General features: G+C 43.5%; 1 long non-coding RNA gene across 1 annotated transcript; it reads right to left on the bottom strand.

Moving 5' to 3' along the window:
• Positions 1-359: 359 nt before the first annotated feature.
• On the bottom strand, positions 360-17806 carry LOC145721142 (uncharacterized). Its single transcript, XR_014144605.1, has 3 exons — positions 17431-17806; positions 2495-2572; positions 360-2055 (listed from the first exon to the last, which is right to left on the bottom strand). It is a non-coding gene; the product is annotated as an uncharacterized LOC145721142 (long non-coding RNA).
• Between the last annotated feature and the right edge of the window lie 1381 nt (positions 17807-19187).

Here is a 19187-nt window from a genome sequence, read left to right as displayed (position 1 = left end):
ATTTTTATACATGCATCCAGAATCAGGAAGGGGGCTGAGGGGTGAGGCGACAGCTTGTGCAGATAGACTTTTTTATCAGACCAACCACCAGAGGGCGCTCTACAGGAATGGCTTCGGGGAAGGGAGCAATTTGCGCATTCATAGTCCCCAGGGGAGTCAAAAAATAAGGTCTTTAGTCAGGAAGGACTATGGTCTGGGGCTACATTTCTGTCATGAAGAAGATTTGCCATCTACTTCCTGCGTGTTTGGCTAATTATATTTTCTCAGCTCCCCTTAATTACACAGACCAGATGTTTTATGACTAGAAATAAACACAAAAAGAGAAAGAGCATCAAAGATAAATCGTCTACGACGAAGAGTCATAAATTGAAAGAAACTAACAAATTAAGTAGTCTAGTCACTGCCACACTTCACTTACCACAGTCCATCTTCTCAATTCAATTAGTTTTAGCGCTGAGTGTAATGGTTAGCATTTTTAAAAATTGGGGCCAGAGTCTTTTGGTTCTTTTCTTTTCTTTATTCTTTTTTGAATAAGCAGTAAAGTAAAACATCAGTGCTAATTTCCAAATCCTTTAATGGAAAAATTCATCAACTAGAGAATGTGGTACAGAAAATCCTTTGGTAGTGCTCATTTTTTAAAATTAATTTTTAACTATACAAGTAACACATAAATATATTCTCCTTGTTAAAAAGAGAAATTACAGGTATGGATCAAGGCCCCTTTGAACAACACCACAGTCCTCCTAACTCCCTCCATCTTCCCAGAGATAATCATGATTTCCTGTTAGTGTGTTTTCTTCTAGACTTCTCTTCAATTATTTAGGCGGGTGATGATACTCCAGCTGAAGGGCACGTCTCTCTTATACTTGCCTGAACATCCAGGCTTATGTCAGGCCTTGTGAGACACTATAAAGAGCACTGGACTTGGATTGGCTAGGCCTACATTTGAATCTCAACTCTGTTCTGGTATGCGACTGACTTTGGACAAGCCACATAAGTGCTCTGCATGTGGGGTTAGCAAAACCTCCTTTGGACATTTGTTCAGTTCTTTATTCTGCAAATATTTACTGAATTCCTTCTGAGTTCTAGGCACCTGGGCAAAGCTCTAGTCTAAGGTGGCTTGCAAAAAAGTAAACAGACAAGGAAAACACAGTATGATAAGGAGCATGTCGCAGAAGTACCAGGTGCTCTGGGATCGTAGACCTCAGGAGTCAGGGATGGCTTCCTGGAGGAGGTAATGCTGAGCTGCAATCTGAGTGATTAGAAGGAATTAACTGGGCAAATAGGAGTTTGGCAATAGGTAAATGTGTGGGTTGTTTGGGGAGGTAGAAGCAGTTTTCAAGGCAGAGCAAAAGTTATGTCCAAAGGTTCATTGGCTGAAATGAATAAAATATATTTTTGTTGATTTTTTTTAACCTCAAAAAGCAAAAGTATGGTTGAACAGAAATTTCGAAGGGGGTATAACTAGAGATGAGGTGGGACAGCTTGGCAAAAACCATCATATACCATGTGAAGGAGTGGAACTGGATCCCCCATCGACAATGGGGAGCCACCCATCGAGCCAGGTACATGCTGTGTTCAGATTTGCCCTGGACATGGTTAAGTGCTAAAATATTAGCTATTGTTTACACACAGGCAACATAGCCTGTGCCGCCATCAACAGCGATTACTATCTAAGAACCAATTTCCGAGAGAAGAAGAGAAGGCTGGCAGTGGTGGGCAACGTGACACCTCAGGGTCATTAAAATCAATGCTCCTTCACCCGATCCCTCCATCCCAGCCATACCTGTGTAGTTCAACTGTGACTTTCATCTTGTTTCTTCCCTATGACCAGAGACCTAAGAAATGAGGTCAGGAGAAAAGACAGAGAAATCAACCCAGAAGCACAGAATCCAGAGACTAGGGGCTCCAGATCATTATTGGTCCTGTCCCGTCGCGTGCATTTCTGCTCCTCAGGTAAACCCCTGGCAGTCACGTGAGTGGGGACATCAGGGGAGAAAGGCCAGGCTCTGCGAAGCTTGCACATGATGCTCGGAGCCTGGCTGCTCTCAGGGTCTGTTTCAGTACAGGAACAGGAAGTTAGAGGGGGGAAAAAAAAGGACTCTAGTTTTTGCTGTGTGTTCTTGATGAGGCTACTCCTAATTTTTCATTAGCCTTTTCATATCTTACATTTTCATTATTAAAGTGGAGGGAGTATGGGAAGGCGTGAAGACACCATCATTTTTTCTAGCTCCAACATTCAGGGATTCCTGCATTTGGTGAACTGGCTCCCTAACAGCTCTCTAGGAGAGATTCCCTCTGGGAGAATGGCTGCCTCCATAGGGTGTTGGAGAGCACGCTGCGCCAGTCCCAGCCAGACGTCTACCCCGGGATGAAGCTGCATAAGCAACCAGCAGGAAGGCAGAGATCTTTTGAAATGAAAGTGAAAAGAGATCTTTTGAAATATTAATCGAGGCACTCCTTTTTCTCATTGTTAAAATCAGACCAGACTTACCGTGCTAGGGAAGAGAAGACACTGAAGACCTCCTGTGAGAACAGTTCCATTCTTGACTTGGAGTTCCAACTGTCTTGGCTTCAATGACAAGAACAAAGCAGTAAGGGTGGGAGTTGGGGTAGATTTCTTTGGATTCAAAAAGCCTAGCTTTAAGTATCTGGGGCCAAACCCAGAGGACTCAGAGCCTAGAACAGGGATTGTCAAACTTTCTCCATAAAGGGCCAAATAGTCCTCATCTTGACTACTCAACCCTGCTGTTGTATGTAGTCAGCAGCTCACAGGCAGTAAGTAAACAGATGGGTGTGGTCGTGTCCCAACCTAACAGGTTGTCATCAGATTTGCCACACAAACCGTGGTTTGCCAACTCTGCCCTAGAGTGTATTTGGGAAACCAGAGACCAGGGCAGGAGTAAGATCCTTTTGTGGTCTGGAAAGAAAGTCTTGGAAGGGATTGGAAAAGGAAAGCAAGAAAATTTAAATGCTAGTGTTGCATCCATCTCTTTTGCCCTTGCCTCCGTGTTGAATCTGGGTGGAAGAGGAACTAGTAATAAATCCTGGATAGTCTTGGAGATTTGGGAACAGAGGGTTTTGTGCCCAGAACATTCCACTTAACTGTAGGAGGAAACAATCCTCCAAAATATCCCACATCAACATAAGAGGGCCACAAGAAAGGAGAAAAGGCAGCGTGGTTGCTTTAGCAGAGGTTTGAGCCAACCCTCTTACATCTCCAGGTCTTCTTTGGCTCCCACAGGGAAAAGAGGAAATATGAGCTTTCCACATACCCCAGGAAGGTGTGGAAGGTGGCTCTGGAGAGTCCTGGGAGGGCCTCGAGGATGGCGAGGAATAAGGTGAGTAGACCCCATAGCAGACCCAGGTAGTAGACAGCACAGAGGGAAATCACCCTTGCTTGAAGCCAAGTGGATACTTGGTCGGCAGAGAAAGCCTACCCAGTTCCCAGAGCAGTCCCCAAGACTGGCCTCACCAAGAGAACGGACAAGTGACATCATTTTGGGTGCCCAGGGAGAAGAGCCTGTGGAGGACCAGTGCCGCCTCCCTAACACCATCAGTGTGTTTAGTTTGCGTGGTGGTGACTGCTTCCGAGGAGGCATTGACATTGTGGGGGCAGAGGTGGACGAGACCTGAGCATATGGGCCTCGGGCCTCTAACAGATTTCTTTCCGCAGCTGCTGCTGCTTCTTCTCAAGGGAAGGGATCATCAGGCATCTGACACAGTGCTTGCATGTAGTAGCTTGAATTCATTAATTAGTTAATGAATACCGCTACCATTTCCTCTTGGTTCAGTTACTTGCTTGTCATTGTCCCATAACAATGACCAGGCTGCACTGTAATTATCTGTGGGGCTGCTTATCTCCCTGATGAACTCGAGAGAAAGGACCGTGTCTTTCTGATTTTTATAGCGTCAAATTTATGTAGATAGATAAGCTGTAAAATGAATTTCCGAGCTGGAGCACAGGGAGATGGCGTGGTTGGCGCAGGGCTGGCCGAGTCGCAGCAGGGCGGGTGACAGTGTGCGGTGTCACGTGGTGCTGTATTCTCCAGCACGCTTTCACACCCATGCTAAATACCTAGGCCATCATCCGAACCACGGAAGACATCTTCTGAGATGGAACAGTACAGCCCTTCAAGGTATTTTTGTGTTTTCATTCTACCTCAGTTGATTTCCACAAAGGGACTCTCAAAATGTGGGCTGGTGAGGAACATGGAACTTTGCACAGAAAGTGCACAACTAACACGAGCTGGTTGGGGATAAATGGGTCTGCTCCATTGCCAGGAAGAGGGAGCGACTCTTTCCTGCTCAGAGAACATATGACAAACCCTGAAAAAGGCGGGGCATCTTTCACATCACAGCGAGATGCTAATGTTAAATTAAATAAAGAACACACACCAAAAAAAAGCAGCAGCACATATGGTGTGGAAAAAAGACAAAACCTCAACCTTCCCCAAAAGCGATGACAACTTTTGAGAGCATAACATGGACCTGTCTCCAGCATCTGAAAATGTTTCCACCAACTATAACAGTTTGTGGTGGAACTAGGCAATAAATTAAATTGATGGCTCACCTGTATTCGCTTTCTATTGCCGCTGTAACAAATTACCAAAAACTTAATGGTTTAAAACAACACAAATTTATTATCTTGCAGTCTGGAAGTCAGAAGTCCTAAAATCGAGGTGTTGGCGGGGTTGTCTGGAGACTCTAGGGGAGAATCCATTTTGGGCCTTTTTCCTGCTTCTTGAGGCCTCCTGCATTCTTTGTCTCATGTCCCCTTCTTCGAATTACTCTAACCTCTGTTTCTGTCATCATGTCTCCTTCTCTCCCTCTGACCCTCCTGCCTTCCTCTTATAAAGGACTTTGGCATTACTTTGGGACCACCCAAATAACCTAGAATAATCTCCCTATCTCAACATCATTAACTTAATTACAACAGCAAGTGCCTTTTGCCATCATGGCAACGTATTCACAGGTTCCAGAGATTAGGACAAGGACGTTGGCGGGGGTGGGGGAAGGGGACGTTACTTAGTCTACAACACCACCCAAGGCATGGTGCCAAAACCAGAGCAAGACTGCCACAGGAAAACTTCCCTTGATCATCTTGACCCTGGATGAGAAACTTCCGGTCTGGACTGACCCCCAAAAATGGGCAGGCAGAGTGCTTTTTCATCCCTTCCTCTCCCCTTGCCCCACCTTGTCTACATTTGCACAGAGACTGTCAGAACACAATTAGGAAAGAAGCGAGCCTGGGACTGGAGGCCTGGGAGAGGCACACCTCATGCCGGGGCCTGTGTTTCCTACAGGTGAAGTGCCGTGGACTGGGCAGCGGACCAGAGAGCCCTAGCAGAAGTGCATTCTGGGAGCTGTAGACTGGCGTGTCCCAGCTCTGTCAGATTACCTGATAGTCAAGTAGTGGAGATGAGGACGCCACCTACCTGCGGCCAGGAGAACTGCTTGAGATGAATGACAGCTAGACCGAGACCTGTGCACAATCCCCGGCCATCCATCTAAGGAGCTGAAAAGGGGCTTTGGTCTCTCCTTCCTCGAGCTGGGAGTTCATATATACCATTCGGAGAGATCTTTCCATATCTGAGCCACAACTGAGAGCTAAATTCAAGTTCTATCCTTTGGCATTGTTAGGTCCAAGCAAAACAAGGAATAAAGATGACCACTTCTGGTATGAAAGCTAATGTAAGTAGGACCAATTGACCCACTGAGAATAAGTCAAAGAACTGGATGAATTTTTTTTAAAAAAGCATCAAAGAACAAACAAGGTAGTGAGTAATTGCTGGGTTCAAATCTAGGCGAGGATAAGAATCCAGAGAGGTAAGCCCAGCACTCAAAGCTGCCTGTCCTTAGGGGCCTTCCTGATCCAAAAAAAGGAGTTGAAAACCAAGCCAGTTGATTTCCAGGCTAAGAAGACAAATGTCAAAATCTAGAACCCACCAAAAATATGTACTGTGTTAAAACATCTTTTCTTTAAGCTGAAACCCCAAAGGGCCAGAGCCTCAGAATAAGGTGAGCTGGAAGAAAACCTTGCAGGGACCCACAGCCTAATGTTACCATGCCCAGGTGGCTGAGGAAAACTCAAGACTTGAACTTAGTTAAAGGGAGCCCTGGACTAGTAATACCCCAGGCACCCAACAAAAATAAATGAAAATGCTCCCAGGATGGATATGTCCTCATCCTAGGGGGTCTTCATTATTATTACAGTGTTCCAAATACAATGATCAGCACATAGTGAAAGATAACCAGACACACTGAGAAACCAGAAACTGTAAGTTAAAAAGAGCAGAAAGATCAGACAGCAGAAATAGACACACAAAGACCTAACAATTTTCATATGCAAACTATAAAACAGCTATCCTTATTATATTTATAGAAATAAAACACAGGCGTAAATGTTTTAGCAGCGACCTGGAAATTGCATTCAAAAAGTAATAGGGCAGGGGCGCCTGGGTGGCTCAGTTGGTTAAGCATCCAGCTCTTGATTTCGGCTCATGAGATCAAGCCCCACATCAGGCTCTGCGCTCCGTGGGGGGTCTGCTTGAGATTCTCTCTCTCCCTCTGCCCCCCTCCCCCCGCTAGCACCTCTCTCTCAAATAAATAAATCTTTTTTTAAAAAAATGAAAGGTAATAGGGCAGAACTGAAAAAGAACCAAATAAAATTTCTATAATTAAAAACTGCAATAAGCAACATGAGTAGCTAAGTAGAAAGATTTAATAGTAAATTATACGTGGCTGAAGAGAGAATTGGCAAACCGGAAGATGGAAGAAACCATCAGAACGCAGCACAGAGAAACGAAGATGGAAAATACGAAAAAGAGTAAGAGATCTGAGGATCCAGTGGGAAGGTCTCACAGGTTTTTTTGAAGTTCCACAAGAGGAGAGGGGAAAGCATGGGGCAGAGGCAATATCTGAAGAAATAATTGGGGTATGGCTGGCATCCGGATCCCTGAATATTCCATCAGTTAAATTCCCAAAGCGCTCTGGAGTTAGGGGCCTGCTTGGCCCACAGTGCAAGGAGGTCCTCTAGGGGGCAGTGTTGTCTAATGTCAAACACCGGTCTGAGCCGTTCAGATAGGAAAAAGCCCAATGGCTTAACTCTGATGGGAGAGGAGGCGGTTAGTTTGCCTGAGAGGGAAGGAGTGCGCCTACCTGATTAAGTTGCATGTGCAGAGACTGGGAAGAGAAGAGAGGGGAAGGGACGGGGGCGGGGGGGCGGGGGAGGACGGACATGAATGACTCCTAAAAATGCAAATGAGTTCCCCACCTGGGGTGTAGGGGCGCATGAGGAGATGATAGAGAAGACCCCAAAGGGATAGGTAGAACAGGACAGGAAGAAGCTCATGGGCCATAAAGACGTTCAAGTCCATTCTGGGGGCTGTGGATGGTATTCAAGGGTTCTAAGAAGGGAAGTGGCATGATCAAACTCACAGGTTAGGAGAACCACGCTGGGAAGGGTATGGAGAATTGACTGGAGCAGGGAGAACGAGGGCTGTCAAAGTCATCCAGATGAGAGCAGAGGGTGACCTGCCTAGGTAACGACATTTAAGAAATGGCAATACCAGATCTTGGTAAGGGTGCAGCAAATAGGCATTTTCACGCGCTGCTGAGATAGTCAATTGATGCAACTTTAGGGAAAGCAATTTAGGACAATGCAATAAAAGCTTAAAAATGAATGTAAACTTTGACCCAATAATTCTGCTTCTAGGGTTTATCCCAAATAATTTAAAATGTGCAGTTGATCTCAATATTAATTATAAGAGGAAAACAACATACATACCCCACATTGGGGGATCAATCAAATATATGTACACAAATAATATCTATAGGTATTAAAAATCATATTGTAAAAGATTCATTTTCCTCTTGATGCTTTTATTTTTTAATTTTTTCTATAATTAACACGGATCACTTTTGTAATTAGGCACAAACCAATGAAAAATGTTTAGAGTTTATGAAAACATTACAAAGAGTGTTTCCAAAGAACACAAGGAATAAGTTCCAAAACAAAGTGATGCAGGGCATATGCTTTGGCCTCTGCATCATAAAAATGAACAGTATCATATGTATAAATGGCTCCACCCAGGAGGAATGCAAGTAGGACCACATTTTATTCATTTCTCAAATTAATCAGCACCAGTTTGAGTGCCCATCCTCCAGGCTGGTGGAAAGTCATGGCCTTCTCCTTGCCCCCCATGGGTCCCCTTCAATCATCCAAGGACTTCATTGTAGGCAGTTCAAAGCCGGACACTGGCAGGCTTTTATTCCTGAGCAGAGAAGAATCCTAGTTTCTTTAAGCCTGCTGCTGCCTTCGTCAGAGTTGCTTCTTGCTTCACAAAGCACTTTTACCAGCTTGGGTCTTCCTCTATCCATCCTGCGCTGCTGGTCCCTGTGTCCCAAAGTCATGCCGCAACAGTCATGTCCTTGGAAGGGGAGCAGCATTGTGAGCAATCCCACACTGATAGCTGGGAGTCCAAAAGGGCAGGGCTCGTATGATTTTTCCAAATCAGATAATCTCCGGGGGCAACCGTTCAGTGTCTTCCCACTTTTCTTCTCTGGCTCCCACTTATGAAGTCTGCAGCCCCCAGAAGTCACTAGGGTGAAATCCTCTCCTGCTCACAAGAATGCCAACATTCATAGCAAGGCAAAACCTACCAATGTACCAGAAGTTTCCATGTCTTGGTGGATACCAGAGCAGTGCTGGGTTCCACGGAAGAGAAGACAATAGCCTCCTCCCTAACTCTTGCCTGAAAGAGCTCAGATTGTACCCAGAGCCTCAAAAGTTTCTCTCAATTTCTTCACCTCTGGGCATAACCCTTTTCCGTGAACCCGCCAAGTGTCTCCATAAATATAGTTAAGTTTCTGGCCTTAAAACCTATGTAAAGAGACAAAACAAAACAAAAGCAAACAAACCAAAACCAAAACCAAATAAGCCGTGCTTATCCTTCACCTTCAACCCCAAGTCCTCTTTCAACCACCTTTGCACAAATAACGCCGCAGGTGTGGGAGAGAGCGCACAAAGAGACTCTGGGCCAGGGGGTTGGAGATGTTTGCTTTGTTCGCAGTGTCTGAGTCCCAGCTCAGCAAGTCAAAAATGCCCCCCACACTCACCAAAAGTACATAAAACAATTCTTGGCTCATAAAATGCACTCAGTAAATGATCGTCAGGAGCAGCTTCGGTTACGGAGTCAGACCTCCACCAGTGTGAAGAGTGCTCGGAGCTTGGCGTTTACAACAAGGCAGAGCCGCTGGTTTCTCACCTTGTTTTTTCCTTCCTTTGCCATGTCCTCTTCTCTCTCCCTTCCTTGTCCGTCTCCCCTCAGCTTTCTCTTTCTCTTGACTCTTTACTGAATTCCGTGATTAATTATAATAGCTTGAATCAATTCTCTTGAGTTTTGTGGATAGAAAATGATGTCATCTGAAAATAGTGATAAATTTCTTTTTCCAATAACGCTTCCTTTCCTTTCTTTTCTTAGTGCACCGGACTTGCCTTTATTATTACACTCACCACCAAGTGAATGTTAAGGGGAGTGACCATGAACAGCTCCATTTTATTCTTCATTTCGGAGGCAATACCTCTATTATATACCTTTGTATACTCTCTATATCTTCTGTATCCTCATATACACCTTCTATATGCCCTCCTATACCATATTTGGTAAATAGTCTTTTTCTATTTTACTGAGACATTTTTTTAAGCCAGCATTAGGTTTTGAACATCATCAAATGCCATTTTGACATGTATTGATTGCTTTTTTTATGTGTACTAGAATTTTGATAAACCATACTGTTCTTAAGATCTAAAACCAGAAAATTTCCTAAACATCCATTAATCAAGAATGGATAAAGAAATGGTGGGGAATTCACACAATGGAATATTATATGGTCATGAAAATGAATGGCCTACGACTGCATGCAACAGTCTGGGTGAATCTCATAAATATAATGTTGAATGGAAGCAGCTGGGCAAACATCATACCTCCTATATGATCCCATTTATATAAAGTACAAATGCAGATGCATCTAATCTGTGCTGTTAGAAGTGGTAGTGACGACTGAACAGGAACGTGAGGAGGGGCCCCTGGCGTGCTGGTGTCTTCGGTTTCTTTCTTTCTTTTTTTTTTTTTTAAAGATTTTATTTATTTATTTGACAGAGAGAGAGCGAGAGCAGGAACACAAACAGGGGGAGTGGGAGAGGGAGAAGCAGGCTTCCCTCTGAGCAGGGAGCCCGATGTGGGACTCGATCCCAGGACCCTGGGACCATGACCTGAGCCGAAGGCAGACGCTTAATGACTGAGCCACGCAGGCGCCCCCCTGGCAATGCTTCTATGCTCTCCGGGAAGTGCTAAAAAGTTGCTCCTGTCCCCACCCTGTGACAGAGGGCAGGGGGCTAACTCCACCCAAAGGTAAAAGCAACTACTCAGTTCCAACCAATTGTTGCAAGTCAGGAATACCATATCAAGAAGCCAGAAGTCTGGACTTTTACATGAAATCTTCCTTTTAAATATTGCTTTTTACAAATTAAAACCAAACACAAAGAACACTGTATCAGCCAAACATATCATGTCTGAGGGCCAGACTTAGCTTATGAATTCCGAACTTGCAACCTCTGTTTAGAATTTGGCAGGGGTGATTAAAAGCTCCAGCTGACTAAAAGTTGACCAGCTTCTCTGGGGGTTTTGCGTTCTCCCTGATGGAGATGCTCTTCACATATGGCAGATAAGGGTCATTTACTAAAGTTCCAAGCTTTCATTGTTACTTCACGTATGCCAGCCCCCCAAAAAAACCTGGGCGAAAGGGGTGAAAGAAAAGTTTTGGGTCCGCCTAAAACCCACCACCATCCCTTCATGTTCTATAATGGCCTCACTCAGAAACTGCTCCTCATTAGTGGGTTCTTTCTCAAGGGAGTGTGACAGAAAAAAATGAGGCAGCATTTGAAATAGAATGGAATCTGCCACAATGGGGCAGTGTAACTACATCCTGCCCACAATCCCCAACCACCTGGGCTTCCAAAGTCCCAGCCCCAGATCCGGGAAGAGGAGCCTTATGCAACGCAGGCAGAGGTTAGAGGCGGGCAGAAAATACATTTGGGACACTATGATCTCTGGTTTAGGACAAAAATTGAACTTGAAAATAGCTAGGTTCATGTTTTGAGCAAAGATCAAGAGGGAAGTCCAACAACAGAGGAAAATGTATTAGCAAGGATCTTACTGGTGTTTTTCCCTTGGCGATTTCAAGATGGATAGTTTTCCTTTATGAGTTAGACTGGTAAACTTCTTGTCACTGACTCTGCTGTGTTTTAGAGACAATCTAAGTGAAATCTGCTTTTATTAGCAACAAACATCCAATTTCTTTTTTCTATTCGATAGAGGGGAGAACTAAATAAACAGACTCGAGCCTACAAAAAGATCATTTCCAAAAGTGTGCCGTTGGGTGAATGTTTTGAAGGTTAGAATGCATTTTTGCACAGAAACAAAGTGATATCTGCAGACTAAGTTTTCATAAACAAGTCAAAAGAACCTATTTGGCCCATAATGAAATTAAAATATTAATTTTGCAATTAAGATGAATAGAAAATAACACTGTCCTCAGAAAGAATAACTAAGAAAACAGCAAGCAAACTGAATAATTCAGCAATCATTTATTAAATATTTGCTTTGTGCAAGATGCAATTGATCTGAATTTGTTGATTAGAAATTGGGCACTAGCAGGTTTCATGGGGAGAGGGGAACAAAAGCCCAAGGAAAGTGGGTGAAGAGGAAAAGGAAATGAGAAAGTAGGGCCAAGTGAGCTTGTTCTTTCTAGGACTTTGAAGAGGGGAAAGGGGAATGTTGTCATGATAAGAGGGAAAGGATTCAGGACAAAGCCAAGACAGAGGGAGAGGCAAAAATACAAGTTCAAGGGGGTAGAATCAATGGACCTATCTATGTTCTTGTGGCAAACACTGTTAGTTGCTCTCTCTGCTATTCGATCTCTGCCTACCTTAGTAAGATCACCTTGATTTTGATCACGAGGCTGATACACTTCGCTAAAAGGCTGTACTCTCCAGCCTCGCGTGTAGCCAGGTGTGGCCTCATAACTAAGGTCTGGCCAATGAGCTAGAAGTAGAAATTTTAGGTGGGACACTTAGGGACATTGCTGATTCAGCTCGGAGAAAGCCCTCTGTCCTTCTTACGGATGAAACATATAAATGTTAAAAACATAATTCCCGCACATTGTCTGAGCACATGCCAAAGTGTAATTGATTCATTAATGAGGGGAGCCAGCAAGATGACAAAGCTGGTCCAGGAGGGAGAAAGAAATCCTGAAATAAGAATGCTAAGTTGGATAGAAAGAGGCAAATGTTCTTCAAGAGAATAAAACCAAATAAACCATCTCTCCTGAGAAAAACCCGTTTGCATCTTCCCCATTTTTAACAAATTAACATCTAATTTTAGAGTCTGAACCCTAATCAACAGTAATGAAAGAGTAAGTCATTCTCCAAGTGCGATGACTCTGGGAGGGATGTGATGATGCTCTAGTATGATGGGACACACACAGTCATCCTTTTGCTTTATTTCCTAGTTTTGGACAATTTTCCTGAACACCACGTTCCTTCTGCCTGCTATCTGGAATGTGGGTGCAGTGGCTGGAGCTGCAGCAGCCATGCGGAGGAAGCCATGAACTACGATGGCAGGGCAGAAAGGGAAAAGGAGCCTGGACGCCTGATGACTGTGGAGTCACCCACATAGCCCTGCACCACCTGCTTCTGGACTTCTTTGGGGGGGGGGGCATCCTCTTCCTCTCCCTCTGTTTCCAGTCCCAGCCAGGGGCCCTGGGGGATAGGGAGGAGAAAGATCAAGCAGTTATGTATTAAGCCTCTACTCAGAATAAATACAGTCCAATCCATAAATAAGATAACATTTAGCAAGTTGTGAAATCTGATTACATTTGGCTAAGATCTAAAGTTTTAGTCACTCATTTTTAACTTATTTTAGATTCACTTCTGCTCCTGGGGCATCGTATACACTTAATAGGTATTGAATGATTGGCCAAATACAAGGACTTGTTTTGTAACTTTCTGAATTCTGAGGAAGTCATTGTTTAGAAGACAAACCCGTCAAGAAGAGAGTCCCTTGAATGGCAAAAAAATTCATGTGTAGGGCACCTGTGGGAGCCCCCCACACCTGCAGGTCCCTGGCTACTGTTTTGGTTCCTCGGAGGGCATACCTTCCTCGTTCTTTAGCAATACCTCCTTTTAAGTCAAAAAGAACCAGGGAATGGTGTCCTGACAGAAGAGGATTGAGCACGAACGTTAGCATCTTACATAACATATATTTTTATACCACATTTGAAACCTAATACCATTTTCCTTCAGCGTCTATATTTATTTTTGAGAGCACCACATTTCCAACGTGCATGCTGTGCTGCGTTGCTCTTCACTGTCTAGGCTGCCCTGGGACTTTATGATCGCATCCGAGTGGTTGGCCGCAGTCCTGTGTTTGGAGTTCACAAATGCTAATGAGGCAATGCGGAATCTTTTGTGGAGAGACAGTGGGAAGCACCCTTTGTCTCCCTCTGGATTTTAGACAGTGATCAAATGAAAAAGAAGGCAGGAGGCAGATTGGGGCCCACAGCCTCCCAGCCTTGGCCGCCTCCTCTCAGGAACAGGGAGCTAGCTCAATTTCTCGGTCGCTAAGAGAGGGTAGGCTAAGTTTGCCAGGGGAGGAGGGGAATCCTTTCTTTCTGCAGCAAGTAAGCTTCTCTAGCAACTAAAGGAATTTAAGTGAGCCAACACAGGGAAGACATCCTCCTCAGGACATGGGCAAAGGTGACCCTAAGTGGAGAGCAGGCTAGATTTAGGAGAGGGATGTCAGACCCAGTGAACTTAGTATGAACTGTCTGATAAAGTGACCAAATAGGAACTTCGTACTCAACTTTTGTGATGGCAGCCAGCTTTCCCTGTGCCACCCTCCCAGCTGCTGTAAGAGTGGTTGGCAGCAGAGACCGGCGGGGGGGCCTTGGAGCTGCGGGTGTAGAGCCAGATCTCCTCCACAGAGCTCCTACTATGTGCTGGGCCCGGACCTAGAGGCCAGCACCCAAAGGGAAGCTCCACCTGTGGGTTCATAACCCCCAAATGGGCTCAAACCCTGGAGCAGCTGGGACCAAGTCCGGAAGCAGCTGCCCCCTCGCCCCCCACGTGGGCGTTGCCGCCAGTCTGTCCGCTCAGCCTGTGGCCCTGGGTGGGGGGGTTGGAAGCGGGAGGTGGGGGGCAGGCCTCTTCTTCCGAAAGGGCCCTGATACATACAGATGAATGTGAGGAAAGGGTAAGGCAGTGACGCTCAAACCCACATGCGGGTGAGGAGCAGGGGAAGCGGGGGCACTGGGGAGGAAAACATAGCCACCATCCAGAGAAAGAAGATAATTTGCTAACAGACAACAACACACTTTTTAAAGACTTCTTTTACAAGCCCTAATTAAAACACACACACACACACACACCAGTAAGATCAAATCCAAAACCTCAGAAGCTCGATGTGACTGAAAGGCAACTGGACAAAATCCTTTGGGTGACATGCTGTTGGCCTCTTCCTTTGTGTCCCCTGACAGCTGCATGGCCAGGGCAAGGGAGGGGACAGAGGGCTGGGGGTGCTGGCTAAAGGAGAGGCAAAAGGGAGGGACCGTGGGTGGGCTGGGGAGGAGAGATGGAGGTTCCTAGGGTTTCCTGGATGTTAGAGAAGAGTTGAGGGCTGAGGGTCTAAAGATTAACCATGAATTATGACTTAGATTTAGAGATGTGACTAAAATGGAAATGTCTGTTTGAGCAGTGCTTCTTCAAATATGAATCCATTTCTGTACAGAGTGGGTTGTGACTCCAAGTATCCTCCAAGCAAGATAATGAGGCTGTCTTATTGCCCTTTTGTAAGCAGGTTAAATTGAGGAAAATGGAGTCATTCTCTTTGACTGTTTCAAGTACTTTCTTTGCCTCTCCAGACCAATCATGCACCAACTTCTTCATACAAGCCTACAAATTATGACAAAAGAATTCAATTGAAATTAAGAATTTTTGTATGAGGCAGTTTTCCAAGAATATAATAGTGAGTATAAAGCTCTACTTGTAAGAGCTGAATTCCCAGAGTTTAAGAAGTGAACAGTCAAAAGAGATAGAAACTGCATAGCAAATAAACCAGATGTGCATATGCACCCATCTCTTAAACACGTTGCTGTTGATATGCAGACATAAATAGCCTCAAATTCAATATGTAAAAATTTCCCACAACAAAACAGGATCATGTCACCTATCTGCCTGAAGCTGTTCTAATGTAGCCTGAGTTTGCTGAAATGCTTCATGGAATAGATGAGTTTTCAAGCGTTCACAGAGGGAAAACAAAGAAACGAATCGACCTGTTGATCCTGTCATATCAGCAGCAGTGAGGGAAAGATATCATTCCCAGGGTAGGTAACCCCCAGAGGAAAGAAATCTGCCATGTAAGAGAAATGGAAATTCCATTTTCTGAGTATTTCAGTGTGTGCTTTAGACTCAAAGGAAACAGAAGCAGGTGTTTTGAAGGCAGAGATGGGGGGAGGGATGCATTTTCAGTTCTGTGCTTTTTCAATTCCAGAGAGTCTATTAGCTATCCTCTTTCCAGAAGACTGGTACATTTTTTTAATATAACAGATTTATTAAGATATGATTCATATACCCTAAAATTCACCCACTTAACATGTACAATTCAGTGTTTTTTGTATATTCAGAGTTGTGCAACCATCAGTCTTAGAACATTTTCTTCACCCACACTACCCCCTAAAATACCCATACCCATTAGCAGTCACACCTCAGTTCCCCTAACCCTCTCCCCAAACCAAGACAATCATTAATCTACTATCTCTAGAGATTTCCCTCTTCTGGACACTTCACAGAAATAGAACTATACAATACATGGCCTTTTGTAACTGGCTTCTTTCACTTAGCATAATATTTTCATGTTTCATCCATGTTATATATAAATACATATATCAACACTTCATTCTTTTTTATTGTCAAATGATGTTCTTTTATACAGATATACCACATTTGCTTTATCCATTCATCAGTTGATAGACATTTGTGTCATTTCCACGTTTTGTTTATTATAAATAATGCTGCTGTGAACATTTATGTACAAGTTTTTGCATGACATATATTTTCATTTATCTTGGGTATATACTTAGGTGTGGAATTGCTGGGTAATTTGGAAACTGTATGCTGTAATCTTTTGAGGAACTGCCTTGGAGAAATATCTGTTCAAATCCTCTGCCCATTTTTAAGTTGGGTTAGTTGTGTTTTCTTATTGAGTTGTAGGAGTTCTTTATATGTTCTGGATACAAGTCCCTTATCAGATGTATGATTTACAAATATTTCTTACATTTAGATCTATTTTGGTGTATAGTGTAAGGAAGGTGTCCAATTGCATTGTATTACATGTGGCTCTATGGTTGTACCAGCACTATTTGATGAAAAGACATTGAATTGTCTTGGCACCCTTGCTGAAAATCAGCGATGGGCAAGAGCAGTAGACTCTGGTCTCCTGGAGACCGCAGTATAAGGAAGATGGAGCAAGGGTAATTGGGGCCCAATATTCTTGACCTGCCACATCTAGCCTAGGGTCTATGTCTTAGGAGTGGGGACTAAGTGAAGGAAGGGAGCCCTCAATCTCTTGGCTGCACTCACCTGGGATTTAGCCCCTGCAACATAGAGCTGATGGGAATGAGAAATGCTGGCAGCCTGCACTCCAGGAAAGATACCACACAGCCCTTGGCTGATAGCTAGGGTAATAGGAAGGAACCCCATATTCCTGGTCACTCCAAACGGGATTGGAGCTCCTGTCACACTGAGCTGGGGGTAGGGAGAGGCAGGGAGCAGGTCATAGCTCAAGTGCTATAGACTCTCACTGTTCTTCCTGAGATTTATTAGATTTTCTTAAATAAATGATAGGTGCTTCTTCATTTGGCATCAAGACAATCTCCAGAGAGTTAAAAAAAAATAATAATTTTTACCAGTTGTGGTTGTTTTACTCGGGAACAGGTCTGAGAAGCTCCTCCTGCCACAATTTAGGAATTGCACCTCTGGCCCTTGCATTTGATATTTTATTTTATTTTTAAAGATTTTTATTTATTTATTTGACAGAAAGAGAGACAGCAAGAGCAGGAACACAAGCAGGGGGAGTGGGAGAGGGAGAAGCAGGCTTCCCGCAGAGCAGGGAGCCCGATGCGGGGCTCGATCCCAGGACCCTGGGATCATGACCTGAGCCGAAGGCAGATGCTTAATGACAGAGCCACCCAGGTGCCCTGCATTTGGTATTTTAGCACAGAGGGAGAATATAGCTCAAGTTAGGTTGGGAGCCAGAGAAAAGAAACAGGAACTTGGAAGCCAGAAAGAATCAGTTGGTCATGGTTACTTACCTCCTGGGGATTTTGTGGCGCAGCTCACTCCAGAGTTAGACCTCTTCTTGGCTGAACCAGCATTGGCAGAGCTGTGGGCAGTGATGTATAATAGCCTAGCACCATTATGAGGCACGTGATGTTATAGCCAGCTTGCTCTTCTGACCAGAGACCAGAAAGGATGTGGGAGAGAGAGATAAGGCAAAAGTGGGGTGGGGCTAGAGCCTCAGCAGGCCAGGAAGCAGAGAAGTAGGAAGTGAACTAGGCAAGATTAGGGACAGTCTCAAGCTGGTAGTGTTTGTTTGAAAAATATTCACATATTTAAAGATTCTGTAAAGCAGTATCACAGTCATATTCTGCAAACTTCCACTAAAGAATGGAAATTCTCTCTGCTACTAAGTCAAAGGTGGAGTAAAGAGAATGAAAAACAGTCCAAATCTAACCACTTAAATTATTATTTTTTTAAGATGGAATTTAGTCCAGTAAAAAAGAAATCAGACAACTAAATATTAGCTCAGGTTCTTTGTAATAGAAAAAAATTAAGATATTGGTTATGTATATTTTGTCATGTCCAAAAAATAGATTACTATGTGATTATGTTTTAAAAGATATTTGTCATTTAAAGAAGACTTAATACCTATTCTTCTCAACCTGTTCCAAAAAATAGAAATGGAAGGAAAACTTCCAAACTCATTCTACGAAGCCAGTATTACCTTGATTCCAAAACCAGACAAAGATCCCACTAACAAAGAGAATAACAGGCCAATATCCCTGATGAACATGGATGCAAAAATTCTCAATAAAATACTAGCAAATCAAATTCAACAGTACATTATTAAATGAATTATTCACCATGATCAAGTGGGATTGATTCCTGGGCTGTAGGGGTGGCTCAATATTCACAAATTAATCAACATGATACACCACATTAATAAAAGAAAGGATAAGAACCATATGATCTTGTCAATAGATGCAGAAAAAGCATTTGACAAAATACAGCATCCTTTCTGGATAAAAACCCTCAACAAAGTAGGAATAGATGGAACATAACTCAACATGATAAAGGCCATATACAAAAGACCCACAGCTAATATTATCCTCAATGGGGAAAAACTGAGAACCTTTACACTACAGTCAGGAACAAGATAGGGATGTCCACTCTCACCATTACTATTTAACAGAGTCCTGGAAGTCTTAGCTCAGCAATCAGAGAACAAAAAGAAATAAAAGGCATCTAAATCGTCAGGGAAGAAGTCAAATTTCCACCATTTGCAGATGGCTTGATACTCTATGTAGAAAAGCCAAGACTCCACCAAAAAATTGCTAAAACTAATACACGAATTCAGTAAAGTTGTAGGATATAAAATCAATGTGCAGAAATCTGTTGCATTTCTAAATACCAACAATGAAGCAGCAGAAAAAGAAATCAAGGAATCGATTCCATTTACAATTGAACCAAAAACAGTAAGATACCTAGGAATAAACCCAACTAAAGACATAAAAGATCTGTACTCTGAAAACTATAGAACACTTATGAAAGAAATTGAAGAAGACACAAAGAGATGAAAAAGCATTCCATGTTCATGAACTGGAAGAATAAACATCATTAAAATATCTATTCTACCCAAAGCAATCTACACATTTAATGCAATCCCTATCAAAATAACACCAGCGTTTTGCACAGAGCTGGAACAAACAATCCTAAAATTCGCGTGGAACCAGAAAAGACCCCCAAATAGCCAAAGCAATTCTGAAAAAGAAAAACAAAACTGGAGGCA

The sequence above is a fragment of the Leptonychotes weddellii genome, chromosome 4 (genome assembly GCF_054177405.1).
Source record: "Leptonychotes weddellii isolate Sample4059 chromosome 4, ASM5417740v2, whole genome shotgun sequence".
Lineage (NCBI taxonomy): Eukaryota > Metazoa > Chordata > Mammalia > Carnivora > Phocidae > Leptonychotes > Leptonychotes weddellii.
The sequence above is the reverse complement of the archived record's forward strand: the minus strand, read 5'-3'. Positions and strand labels throughout refer to the sequence as shown.